At 35.4% G+C, this 12,609-nt stretch overlaps 1 protein-coding gene across 5 annotated transcripts in view; it reads right to left on the bottom strand.

Moving 5' to 3' along the window:
- The window catches only part of DPP10 (dipeptidyl peptidase like 10), a 1,405,070-nt gene that overhangs the window by 517,959 nt on the left and 874,502 nt on the right, over positions 1–12,609 (bottom strand). Inside the window, exons 1-2 of one of the 5 annotated variants that reach the window (XM_054679711.2) lie at positions 3,169–3,391; positions 2,835–2,894 (exon numbers count right to left, since the gene is read on the bottom strand). The exons of the other annotated variants lie outside the window; for them this stretch is intronic. The gene's annotated coding sequence lies outside the window, so the exon portion shown is untranslated. Of the gene's footprint in view, positions 1–2,834; positions 2,895–3,168; positions 3,392–12,609 lie in introns of those variants that run through there. 5 annotated transcript variants of the gene reach the window in all.

The raw sequence follows: 12,609 nt of genomic DNA, 5'->3' as shown, positions 1-12,609 counted from the left end.
TGGAGAAAATGCTCTCAAACAGCAATGCATGCTATGGATAAAATTTTGTGAAAGGAATTGCCAGTTAATGTGGCAAACTTTATTTCTCTCTTATTTTAAGAAATTCTCACAGCCACACCCACCTTCAGCAACCACTAGCTTGTTCAGTTAGCAGTCATCAACATCAAGGAAAGACCCTCTACCAACAAAAAGATTATGATTTGCAGAAGGCTCAGATCATCAAATAGAATTTTTTAACAATAAAGCAGTTTTTATTTAAGGTCTGTTCATTTTTATAATACATAATGCGACTGCACACTTAATAAACTACAAATACGATAAACATAACTTTTACATGCAGTGGGAAACCAAAAAAAATTGTATGATTTGCTTTATTGGAATAGTTGTTTAACTGCAGTGTTCTGAAACTAAACCTGCAATATTACAATGCATGCCTGCATTTATTGAGAACTTAGTTTGTAATAGAAACTATTATGAATGATATAATAAAGTAGAAAGCAGTGTAGGTGGTAAAGATATAAACCTCATGCTGGGCTTCAAATATAATAAGGAATCCAGGTTTATCACAATAAGAGAGGCAGGAAGTAAAGATTAAGGTAGAGTTGTAAATGGGCTGGCTAAGTGTTTAAGTGTGAAACACAGAGCTAACCTGAAAAGTATTTTACCCTCTCTGTTTTTTATTTCTCCTAGCCTCCACACCCCACCATAGCCACATTTGCCTCCTAATATTCAAGAAAACATTTGTAAACCAAAAAAATTAAGGAAAACAGAATAATCAAACAGAAAACCCTAGCTAACCACAACCTAAAGAACAGAGACTTCAGAGAACATACATGGTGAATAACAGTGATTTTTCAAAAATAGTTTAAAAGATTCTACCAAAGAAAACACCAGTAGCTACAGCCTACAGCAAGAAACAAAAGCCAACCCAGAAAAGGAAGAAAAACTTGATTATAAGAGTTCGACATTGTAATATTCAAGATGTACACTTTTCAATCAGAAATTGTAAAGCATCCAAAGAAGTAAGAAAGTGAAGTCCATTCACAGATGTTAATAGAAACTGCTGCTGGGGAGGCACAGACATTTTACTCAATAGAGAATGACTTCAAATCAATTGTGTTAAATATGCTCACAGAGCTGAAGGAAATCATGAATAAAGAGCTAAAGGAAACCAGAATAACAATGTATGAAAAAAGTAGAAAATATCAATAAAGAGATAAAAAATATTAAACACATATATGCACAGAAATTCTGGAGCTTAAAAGTCTAAGAACTTACATACAAACTCAGTAGAAGAATAAAACAGCAGATTTGAGCAGGCAGAAGAAAGAACCAGTGAAAATAATAATAGATCAATTAAAATTACTGGTACAGAAAGCAGAAAGAAAAAAGAGTGAAGGAAAATGAGCAAAGCCTAAGACACATTTAAAACATCATCAAACATAGCAACATAAAATAATGGAAATCACAAGAGGAGAGAGAGGAAAAGGGCAGAAAGAGTATTTAAAGAAATGACGGCCAACAACTTGCCAAATTTGGCAAAGGACATGGAACTATATGTTCAAGAAGTTCAACAAACTCAAAAAAAAAAAAACACTAAAAAATGCATTCTGAGACACATTATAATCAAATACTCAGAAGATAAGAACAAAGATAGGATCCTGCAAGCAGCAAAAGAAAACCCTCTTGATATATATAAGGGATTCTCAATAAATTTAACAGGAGATTTCTCAGCAATAAATATAGAGACAAGAAGAAGGTGGAACAACATTTTTAAAGAAAAGAGCTTCCTTTCTTTCTTTCTTTTGAGATGGGATTTCACTCTTGTTGCCCAGGCTGGAGTGCAATGGCGCGACCTTAGCTCACTGCAGCCTCTGCCTCCTGGGTTCAAGTGATTCTCCTGCCTCAGGCTCCCAAGGAGCAGGGATTACAGGTTCCCACCACCAGACCCAGCTAATTTTTTGTATTTTTAGTAGAGACAGGGTTTTGCCATGTTGGCCAGGCTGGTCTCAAACTCCTGGCCTCAGGTGATCCTCCCGCCTCAGCCTCCCAAAGTGCTGGGATTACAGGTGTGAACCACTGCTCCCAGCCAAGAACAGAGCTTTCAACCAAAAATTCTATATATAGCAAAATCGTCACTCAGATGAAGGAGAAACCAAGATATTCCCTAATAAACAAAAGCTGAGCAAAGCTGAGGGAGTTTGCAATAAGGAGAACTGCCCTCCAAAAATGTCAAAGGGAGACTTCAGCATGAAGTGGAAAAATATAGGCAATAATTTGAAGCTATATGAAGAAACAAAAAACTCTAGTAATGATAACTCCCTAGGTAGATAGAAAAGGCAGTCTTATTGTATATTTGGCTTGTGACTCATCTTTATATTTCTTATATTAATATGATTTAAAAGAAAAATGTATAATCATAATTATAAATCTAGATTAATGGTCACACAATATATATAGATGTAATTTGTGACAAAAACAATATTGTAAGTGTGAAGCTGTATAAAAACACTTTGTGCATGTGATTGAAGATAAGATAAAATTAGTTCAAACTAAATTGTTATAAATTTAAAATATGAATTATGATAACCAACATAACCATAAGAAAAAAATTCGAGAGGAAATGAGAAGAGATCAATGAAGGACATTATAAAAATAAACACAAAAGAAGGTAGCATTGAAGGACTTAAAGAAAAAAAACACATAAAAGGACAAACAGAAAACAAATGGAACAATGAAACAATGACTTCATTTTAAGAAATTAAATGTAAATAAATGTAATTCTCCATTCAAAAGGCTGAAAATGGCAGAATGGATTTTTAAAATTCACTTACTTGCTTTCTAAAGTTGCAATGCATTGAGGGTAAATGATGGAAAAATATATTCTTTGCAAACTGTAATCAAGAAAGAGCAGAATTTGTTATCCTCATATCAGAAAAATTAGACTTTAAGTCAAAAATTGTTATGAGAAGAAGTGATACTATATATTGAAAAATGGTCATTAAAGAGACAAAATAATAAACATATATGTATCAAACAATAGAGAAACAAATTATATGCTATGGTTTGAATGATTATATTCCCCTTCCAAATTCATATTGAAATTTAATCCCCAAAGCAATAATACTGAGAAGTGTGAACTTTGAGAGGTAATTATTAGGGCCCTACCATTACGAATGAAATTAATACCCTTAGAAAAGAGCTTAGGATTGAAGGGAAGGCTGTCTTTTCCTTCTGTTCCTTCTGCCATGTGAGGATGCAGTGTTCCTTCCCTCTGGAGAGTGCAGCAAAAAGGTATCATCTTGGAAGCAGAAAGCAGCCCTCTCCAGACACCAGTCCTGCTAGAACCTTGATCTTGGACTTTCCAGCTTGCAGAACTGTGAGAAATAATTTACTATTGTTTATATTACCCAGTCTGTGGTATTTTGTTATAGCAGCACAAATGAACTAAGACATTATATGATGTAAACAAGTTTCTAGAAAAACGCAAACTACCAAACTTATTCAAGAAGAAATAAAATGCCTGAACAGACCTATAATGAGTAAGTTACAAAATCATTAATCAAAAACCTTCCTAACAATAGAAAGGCTAGAACCAGATGACTTCACTTGTGAATTCTAACATTTAGAAGAATTAACACTCATCTTTCTCAAACTCCTCCCAAAAGTGTACAAGAAACGATTACTATCTCATTCTGTGAGGTTAAAAATTATTTTGATATGAAACCTAGACAAAGATAGCACAAGAAAAGAAACCAATAGATCAATATCTCTTATAAATACAGATGCAAAAATCCTTCAGGTATATTAGAAAACTGAGTTCTTCAGCATATGAAGAGGCTTATACATCATGAACAAGTGGGTTTTATTCCAGGAATATAAGAGTGGCTCAGCAAAAGAAAATCAATGTAATACAACATATAGTAGAAAAGGGAGGAAAACAAATGATCATCTCAATTTATTGATAAAATCTATTTGACAATATCCAACACTCCTTATAAAAATATTTTAAGAGCTAGAAATAAAAAGAATCTCCCTCAACAATATAAAGAATCTTTATCTAAACAAGCTAAGACTACTCAATGAATAAAGACTGAAAGCTTTCCACCTATGATGGAATAAGATGAGAATATCCACTTTTACCATTGTTATCCAGCATTGTACTGGAAATTCTAGCCAGAGTAACTAGACAAGAAAAAGAACTAAAAGATGGTCAATTTGGACATGAAGAAGTAAAACTATCTCTGTTCACACATGACATGATCCTCATACAAAGAAAATCTCAGATAATCTACAATAAGCTACTAAAGCTAATAGATGATTTCAACAAAGTTGAAGAGTACAAGATCAACACTAAACAATCAGTCATGTTTCTGTATACCAACAATGATTAATCAGAAAAGAATATTAAGGTTCTATTTACAGTATCATAAAGAAGAATAAACTAAATAGAAATGAATTTAACCAAGTATGAAAAACTTTTACACTATAAACTACAAAATGTTGATTTTTGTTTTATTTACATTATTTCAAGAATTAAAAGACATTCCATATTTATGAGTTGGAACACTAATATTTCTAAGATGGTAATATTACCTAAAGCAAATACAGACTCAATGCAATTACTATTAAAATCCCAACTGGCTTTCTTGCAGAAATAAAAAAGCTAATTCTCAAATTTATATGGAACTGTGATGGGCTCTTCATAGCAAAGCAATATATATATTTTTAAAGTGTAATAGTCACACTTCCAGATTTCAAACATTCCACAAAGCTGCAGTAATCCAAACAATGCAGTACCAGCATGAGGACAGATATAGAGATGAATGAAGTAAAATTATAAGCCCAGAAATAACTCATATATCTATAACCAAGGAAGGTTCACACTATAATAATCGGGAAAGAATGGTCTCTTCAATAAATGGTGCTGGGTGAAATGGTTATTCACATGCAAAAATTAAAGCCAGACTCCCTAACTCACACCATAAAAAAAATTAATTCAAAATGGATCAATGACCCATGTAGATAAACTAAAACCATAAACTCATTTAAAAAAAACAAAAGACAGATCTTTGTGACCTTGGATTCAGCAATGTATTCTTAAATAAGACATCAGAAGCACAAGCAATGAAAGAACAGGTGAATGAAGAACTTTGTGCACCAAATGAAACTATTATGAAAGTAAAGACACAACCTACATTATAGAAGAAAGTATATGAAAATAAGTTTCTGACAAGAGATTAATATCTGGAATAAAGAACTCCTACAACTCACTATCAGTAAAACCAGCAAGTCCCTTAAAATGGGCAACAGGCTTAAATAGACCTATCTTTAAAGAAGATATATAAATGGCCAATAGACACATAAGAAGATACTCAGTCAACATAGTTAATTATTAGGGAAATGCAAATTAAAACCAAATGAGATACTACTTCATATCTCTTGAATGCCCATAATTGAAAAAAAAAAGAAAAGAACAAGTGTTTCTAAGGATTTGGAGAAACTGGAACACACGAATATTTCTGTTGGGAATGTAAGATGGTTCAGCTGCTGTGGCAAATAGTTATTCAGACATTTAAACACAGAAATTACCGTAGGATCTAGCAATTCCATTCCTAGGTATATAACCCCAAACACTAAAAACATGGACTCAAACAAATACACACAGGTTCACAGTAGCACAATCTGTGGAATATGCATACAATGGATTGCTATGAGCCATAAAAAGGGATGAAGCACTGTTACAAGTGACTTGGTGGATGAACTTCTAAAACATGCAAAGTGAAAGATGTTAGACACTAAAGGTCACATGTTATTTGATTCCATTTATGTGAAATATCTAGAAAAAGTAGATCTTCAGAGAACAGAAGTAGATTGGTGATTGCCAGGGGATGAGGGAGGTGGGATACGAGGAGCAACTGAGGTGGGATATGAGGAGCAACTGCTTAATGGGTAGAGTTTCCTTTTGGGATGATGAATATGTTTTGGAACTAGATAGAAGACTGTTTTGGACAGAGTCATGCTCTCTTGCCCAGCCTAGAGTGCAGTGGCATGATCATGGCTCACTACAGCCTCAACTTCTCCGTCTCAAGCAACCCTCCTGCCTCCTGAGTAGCATGTGCCAACAAACCTGGCTAATTGTTTTAAAAAACTTTTAGTTGCGATGGGGTCTCACTATGTGGCCCAGGATGGTTTTGAAGTCCTAGGCTCAAGTGATCCTCCTGCCTTGGCCTCCGCAAGTGCTGGGATTACAGGCATGAGCCACCAAACCCCACCATAACTCTCTCTTTTATGGAAACCTGACTTCTCAGAGACCAGACTATCTAATCATACATTAGAGGCCAGAATATCACATTTCTAAATCAAATTTCTATTAGGAAGAAGAAATAAAATATATGACAAAATATTAAAGTTGTATAATGACACATAATTTTATATAATGTGGTTTAGGATGGAAAATATGAACTTATATTTTATCATGGGTATTTGAAGTTCTGAAAAATTATGAAACCAGAAATAAAAATACATACAGAATTTACACTTACGATTTTCAACTTCCCACTTCTGTCACTGCCTCCCTTTCTGCCCCTTGTCCAAATTTTTACACCTCAATCCTCAGCTGAATTCTTTCTCTGCTATGCCTTCCCTTTTAGAAATACATAGAATTAGTTTACTAATTACACAAATCATAGGAAAGAATAAAGGGGAAATTTATTTTTCTAAAATATTGTTTTGCCCCATCATCCATGAGTGCAAGAATATGTCTTAACTTATATTACAATGATTATGACACATGTCAAAGCTAAAAGTGCCTGAGAGAGTGATCCAGCATCTCTGCCTTCTAGTTGTGTGAAATTAGTCAATTTACTTCAACTTGTAAGACTCAGATGAATACTCTAGAATGTAAATAAATGAATAGTATCTATGCAATATTAGTGATGTGAGAAAAAATAGTACATGTAAAGCACTTAGTACAACATCTGGCAAGAAAAAGATATACACAAATGTTTATAGGTTCTCTTCTGACTCTTGTAAAACTAAACACATTATAATGTAAACCAAATTCATCATTTATCTGACTGGACACTCTAACATTATGAGAGTAACTGAGGGAATCACATATGGCTTAAATATAGAAATGAAACTATAAAGGAAAGACAAAAAAAGTAACTGTTTTTATTCCGTTAATGCCAGAGGAAATTATTTTTTATTCAACATCAGAGATAAATCTATTTAAAAAAGCGACAACAATCCATATTATCCAGGGGGAAACTGTTAGAATCTGTCATTGTTTTCTCTGCAGCCTGATTATGCCTGGGTAATGCTACATGGAAATCCATGTTCAATCTGTGCTGTTCTTGAAAAAAACAAGCAGAGACACATTGGATTATGCCTATCAATACAGCACATCTCCTGCTTTAATTCAACAAAATAAACAATTTGCATCTTGATTGATGCCGATGTTTACAAGTAGTGCAAATCTAAAAATCTGGTAAAACATTATTTTCCCCTCATAATGCATAATGGGGATAGTTTAATCATTGCTTTGACATTTTAAAACACAGGTCAGGTGCTTAAATGACACCTAATAAATTACAGATGCCAAGATATTGTCTGCAATATAGTACAACATAACATTTTAACTAACTATAACCAGGAGCTGTCATTTTGTTAGAGCAAAATAGTAACTAGAATGAATTCACTTTGAGTTTTTGCATAACAATAACAGATCAGCTGTCATCAGTCCAATAAAGTCCTTAATTTTATTAAATGCTTTCTAGGAAATGAGTTTTACATATAGATGTGTGTGTGTGTGTGTGTATGTGTGTGTGTGCATGTGTGTGTGTGCAGGCATATGAATATTTTTAAAGCCCTCTTTCAAAGGGTCAAATCTTTTTTTTTTTTTAATCTGTTGTCTTAACAATAGGAACAGAGAGAATTCTTTACCTCAACATCATATTTGTGGGCAAGTAGCAAGGCTAGGAGATGAATCCAAGTCAGTCGAATACCAAAGTCAACTTAATCACTCTATCTACTATACTTTCTCCACAAACTAGCTGCTGAAGTCATCCAAATCTGTTGGCCCTAGCTGTGTTATGTAGAAAACTGCTCTACTTCCTTTAAACTGGTGTGTTATGAGGGTTAAATGAGTTGATTGTGTGCACTGTACATTCAGGTTGATGTAAAAAAGGCATAATACCTTAAATGCTGTCTTCTAGTTTTTGGTTTCTTTTGTTGATTTTTCTGAATAGGGCTGCCTATGTTTCTCTAGCTTCCTTCACTTGCTTAATTCTCTGTTTGACTCAAATGAACTAATTGAGCATAGCTTCATGGATGTAACACATATCTGATATTAAGGACTTATCTAATCATCAACATCACTGTGGCAGTATCGACCTGGGTAAGTTATTACCCAACATGGCATATGAAATTAGTTTAAAATTCTTAATCTTAGAGACACTTCTAGAAGTGAAAATAAAGACATCTCTATTGCGGAACTGAAAAATTACCATTAAATTCTTGTTTAACTGAGATCAAGCAGAGCTCTCATGATTCCCACATCAATGCTTGGTTTTGTTTATATTCTGATAAACCTGCAAAGACCATCTACTGTGCACACCTAAAAAGTGTACTAAAGGAATGAATCCCACTATTGTAACAGAGGGTAATTGGGAAGTTTCCAAAAGAAACAGGAGCTAGAGCTAACAATGAAGACCACATTTTGGTGCTTTCCCGTTTTACCCTTAGTCAGCATGACAGATAATCAGTGTGACGACTCTGTCTCGGCATTGACGGATTACAGACACAGTCAAAGGGCAACAGGCCATTGTTGCTGAAGAACTGTGGAGTATACACAGTTCGCAGGTGGCTATTTCAATATGGCAGATGGATTAAAGAGCCTGATGACTATCCTGTATCAACTGCATTCTGACTCATAAAATATGCACCTTTGTTCTTAAAACAGGCCAAAATTGGTAATTGTATTCTGCACAAAATGTTCTCCCAAGTATATTCCTTCTCATTCTACATATTAAATGTAAAAACAAGATTGCAAAGTAGATGCATACCTTTACTAGACTGATTTCTACAACTTTAAGCATTAATGTACACTCATATATTTGTAGAGTATAATTATGGATCTTATAGTTAACATATTCTCAAAATAAACATGGGTAAACTCCTTTTCTTTAAACAAACTCAATAGAAAAAATAATGTAGGCTTCATCAATGCATCTGAATAAGTCCACCCTGTAATTAAAAAAATGGAATGAATAATTTGTTCCTTTCAGAAATACTTATAAAGTGAAATACTTGAATAGCCTATTCTTCAAAAATAGTTAGGACTTCTCTTCACAAGGCAAGGAAGAGTCTGATAATTTCAGAAATTAAGGCACATGTGTCAAACTACTTCTGTAATAAAATTTGCAATCAAACCGAAATTACAGTGAACATGTGTTTCTCTGGTTATAGGCTTGCATTCCTTAGACTTACCTGCAAATTGTGTGCTATTTTGAGTAAAACAGTTTCTAAAACATTTCTTTGACTAAATAACTTTTTGTATGCTTCCATCTTTAAAAACAACCCACTAAATATATTTTCATGGTAGAAAAATCTTAGCGAAAGAGCCCACCATATTTCATTTTCATCTGTTGCTATATTTGTCACTAAACAAGGCATTATTATCATTGGTAGTTGTTATTAATATAATAGACATTAGAGTTATAATACACTTCAAGAGATCACCTCACATTCTAGCAAACCAAAGATGTCCTTTTCTTCAATGAAACACTGAAGCCATAGAAGTTAGTGACTAGCCCAGGGTTGTATAATTATAAAAGCTATATGAATTTATGACTGCCACTCTTTTTTATTTTTTGAGACAGAGTCTTGTTCTGTCACCAGGCTGAAGTGCAGTGGTGCGATCTGGGCTCACTGCAACCTCTGACTCCCAGGTTCAAGCAATTCTCCTGCCTCAGTCTCCCGAGTAGCTGGGACTACAGGTGCATGCCACCATGCCCGGCTCATTTTTTGTATTTTTAGTAGATATGGGGTTTCACCATGTTGGCCAGGATGGTCTCGAACTCCAGACCTCGTGATCCTCCCACCTCGGCCTCCCAAAGTGCTGGGATTATAGGTGTGAGCCATCGCGTCTGGCCTGACTGCCACTCTTATTGGAAGAGTTGTTCTAGAGGCAGGCCTTGTCCTAAAAGGCCCAGTGTCTTGCTGAAATTCCACAGTCAGAAGCTTCCCCTCCTGACATAGATTCCTCTACTTGGTTGAAAGTTTCCACCTGCTTGACTGGTTTTACTTAGAAAGCTAGGCCTTGAGAACATATTGGTGGACAGAGGGAAGATCAGAGGGATGATGCTGCATGTTTAATTTCCAGCTGGAGGTTTTCTTTATGGCTCTGTTTTAGCACAGCTGAGAGAACTCAAGCCTGAGGGTTAGAAGAGAAAGGCTTGGTGCAGTTGGAGCACTGCAGCCTGACCGCAGACGTACACAGCCACAGACACACGCAAAATCAAGAGTGTACAACATGGTCTTGATGGATTTCTTGTTCTCACCCCAAAAGTTAAACAAACTCAGATATTTTTCCTGTCTGATGAGAGAGGCAAGACTAGATCATTTCTAAAAGTGCTTCCAGGCTGAAGACTCAAGTCTTGAGCTGCAAACTATTAGTCTTCTGGCCTTATATATTACTCTGACATGTTTGGGTTGAGCCCACCATAAAGGCCATGCGACTACACTGCCATTTTGCTGGGTCACAACTCAAATTTCTAACCACTAGTTGTTACACTTGCCCACTTGATCAATTTACATAATCTTCTAGGCACTTGAGGGCATTGAGTTTGCAGAAAGTATAGAACACTCTCTGTATAAAGTAGGGTGTCTGCTTCCTACAGCAATACCTTTTCCACTCCAGCATTATTATTTTCTTTTTTATTTTATAATGTCCCTACCAATAATAATAGTGAAATCCAAAGACATTTGAACATGTAGTATGTGAAATGCACTTGGTAAACTGTAAATCTAAATAATAATTGTGGGCTGGGTGTGGTGGCTTATGATTGTAATCCCAGCACTTTGGGAGGCCTAGGCAAGAGAACTGCCTGAGACCAGGAGTTCGAGACCAGCCTGGACAACACAGAGAGACCCTATCTCTATAACAATAAGAATAAAACATAACCAGGCATGGTGGTCCCAGCTACTCCGGAGGCTGAGGTGGGAGGATCGCTGGAGCCCGGAAGTTCAAGACTGCAGTGAGCCATGATTGCACCACTGCAGTCCAGCCTGAGCAACAGAGCGAGACCCCATCTTAAAACAAAACATAAATAAATAAATAAATGCCACTTCTATTTATATGATTAATGTCATATGAAATTAAGTCTGAGTTGGGGGGCTGTGGTGTTCTAAATAGGTGTATTTTCTAAATGTTTGTATTTGTGTAACGGGATTGGAGGTGAAAGTTATAAAATAGCGAAAGTGCAGGGCCAGCTACAACAGCACCTAGAATGTGGTAAGAACTCCACAGTTACCTGTGGGATGAATGAATGCATGAATAATTTGACCCCAGGAGACTAACTGCAGGTTAAATATTTTGTCCCTTTCCATTTGTCATAACTAAAATTGAAGTCACAAAAGATGTATATTCCTGAGAGGTTTTATACCTTTTCTGGGAAACATTCTTTATATAACACTACTTGTCATGGTTTCTGGTGGTCAATAAGTACTGAATAATAGCAATCATCAAAGGAACAGCAGCAGCAGTGCTAGGCAGCATGCTAAAAAAACTCTTGAACTACATTATCTCATTTTACCTCCATAATAACACTGCAATGTTGGAACTAAATATTATACCCATCATGCAGATGAGTAAAGTGAGAGAGAAGGTTAAATAACTTGCCAAATTGCACAAAACTACTGTATTACAGAGACAGAACCCAAACTCAGGTATGTCACGCTTGTTCTTGCTTTAATAAATGAATAAGTGCAGGACAAAATGAACTCAATTATGGTTCATCACTGTGGTTTTATACTGGGAAAAATTGAAAAGGGTTGAGCAGAAGTTTAACTTAGTGAGTGCCTCACTCTATATGGTCTTTGTTGTATCAAACTCTCAAGGACACCAAAATATCACTATGGCCTCAATGAGTAACAAGAAAACCTGAGAAAGTGAATCACTGGGCCAAGGATGCTAGAACCAGGATGAAAGAAAAAGAGTTCAAGAGAAATACACAGGGATATGACATGAATACCTCCATCTGGCTAATAGCCATCAATAGAAGGCAGCAATATGGACTCATTCTTTTTTTATAATTATGTTAAACTTCTTATGTTTAAGTGAAACACCATGCTGAAACTCATCTTCCTGTAACAACGATTCTTGGCATTATGCAGCAACTTAGAGCCATCACATTGCTCAATGACATTGTACTGCGGATGTACAAATGAGGCAGTTAAGAAAAGGTTCCTGGGGAGAATGCCGGATAAGCCAACTTTTACCAGGGAATTTTTTCTTTCTTCCTTTCCAATTACCTTTCTCTCCTCCTTCCTCCCTACTAGCTCCCTTAATTTCTTTCTCAACCTCTCCACATGTCAACTAACATC

This window comes from Pan troglodytes, chromosome 13 (assembly GCF_028858775.2).
Source record: "Pan troglodytes isolate AG18354 chromosome 13, NHGRI_mPanTro3-v2.0_pri, whole genome shotgun sequence".
In the NCBI taxonomy this organism is placed as follows: Eukaryota; Metazoa; Chordata; class Mammalia; order Primates; family Hominidae; genus Pan; species Pan troglodytes.
The sequence above is the reverse complement of the archived record's forward strand: the minus strand, read 5'-3'. Positions and strand labels throughout refer to the sequence as shown.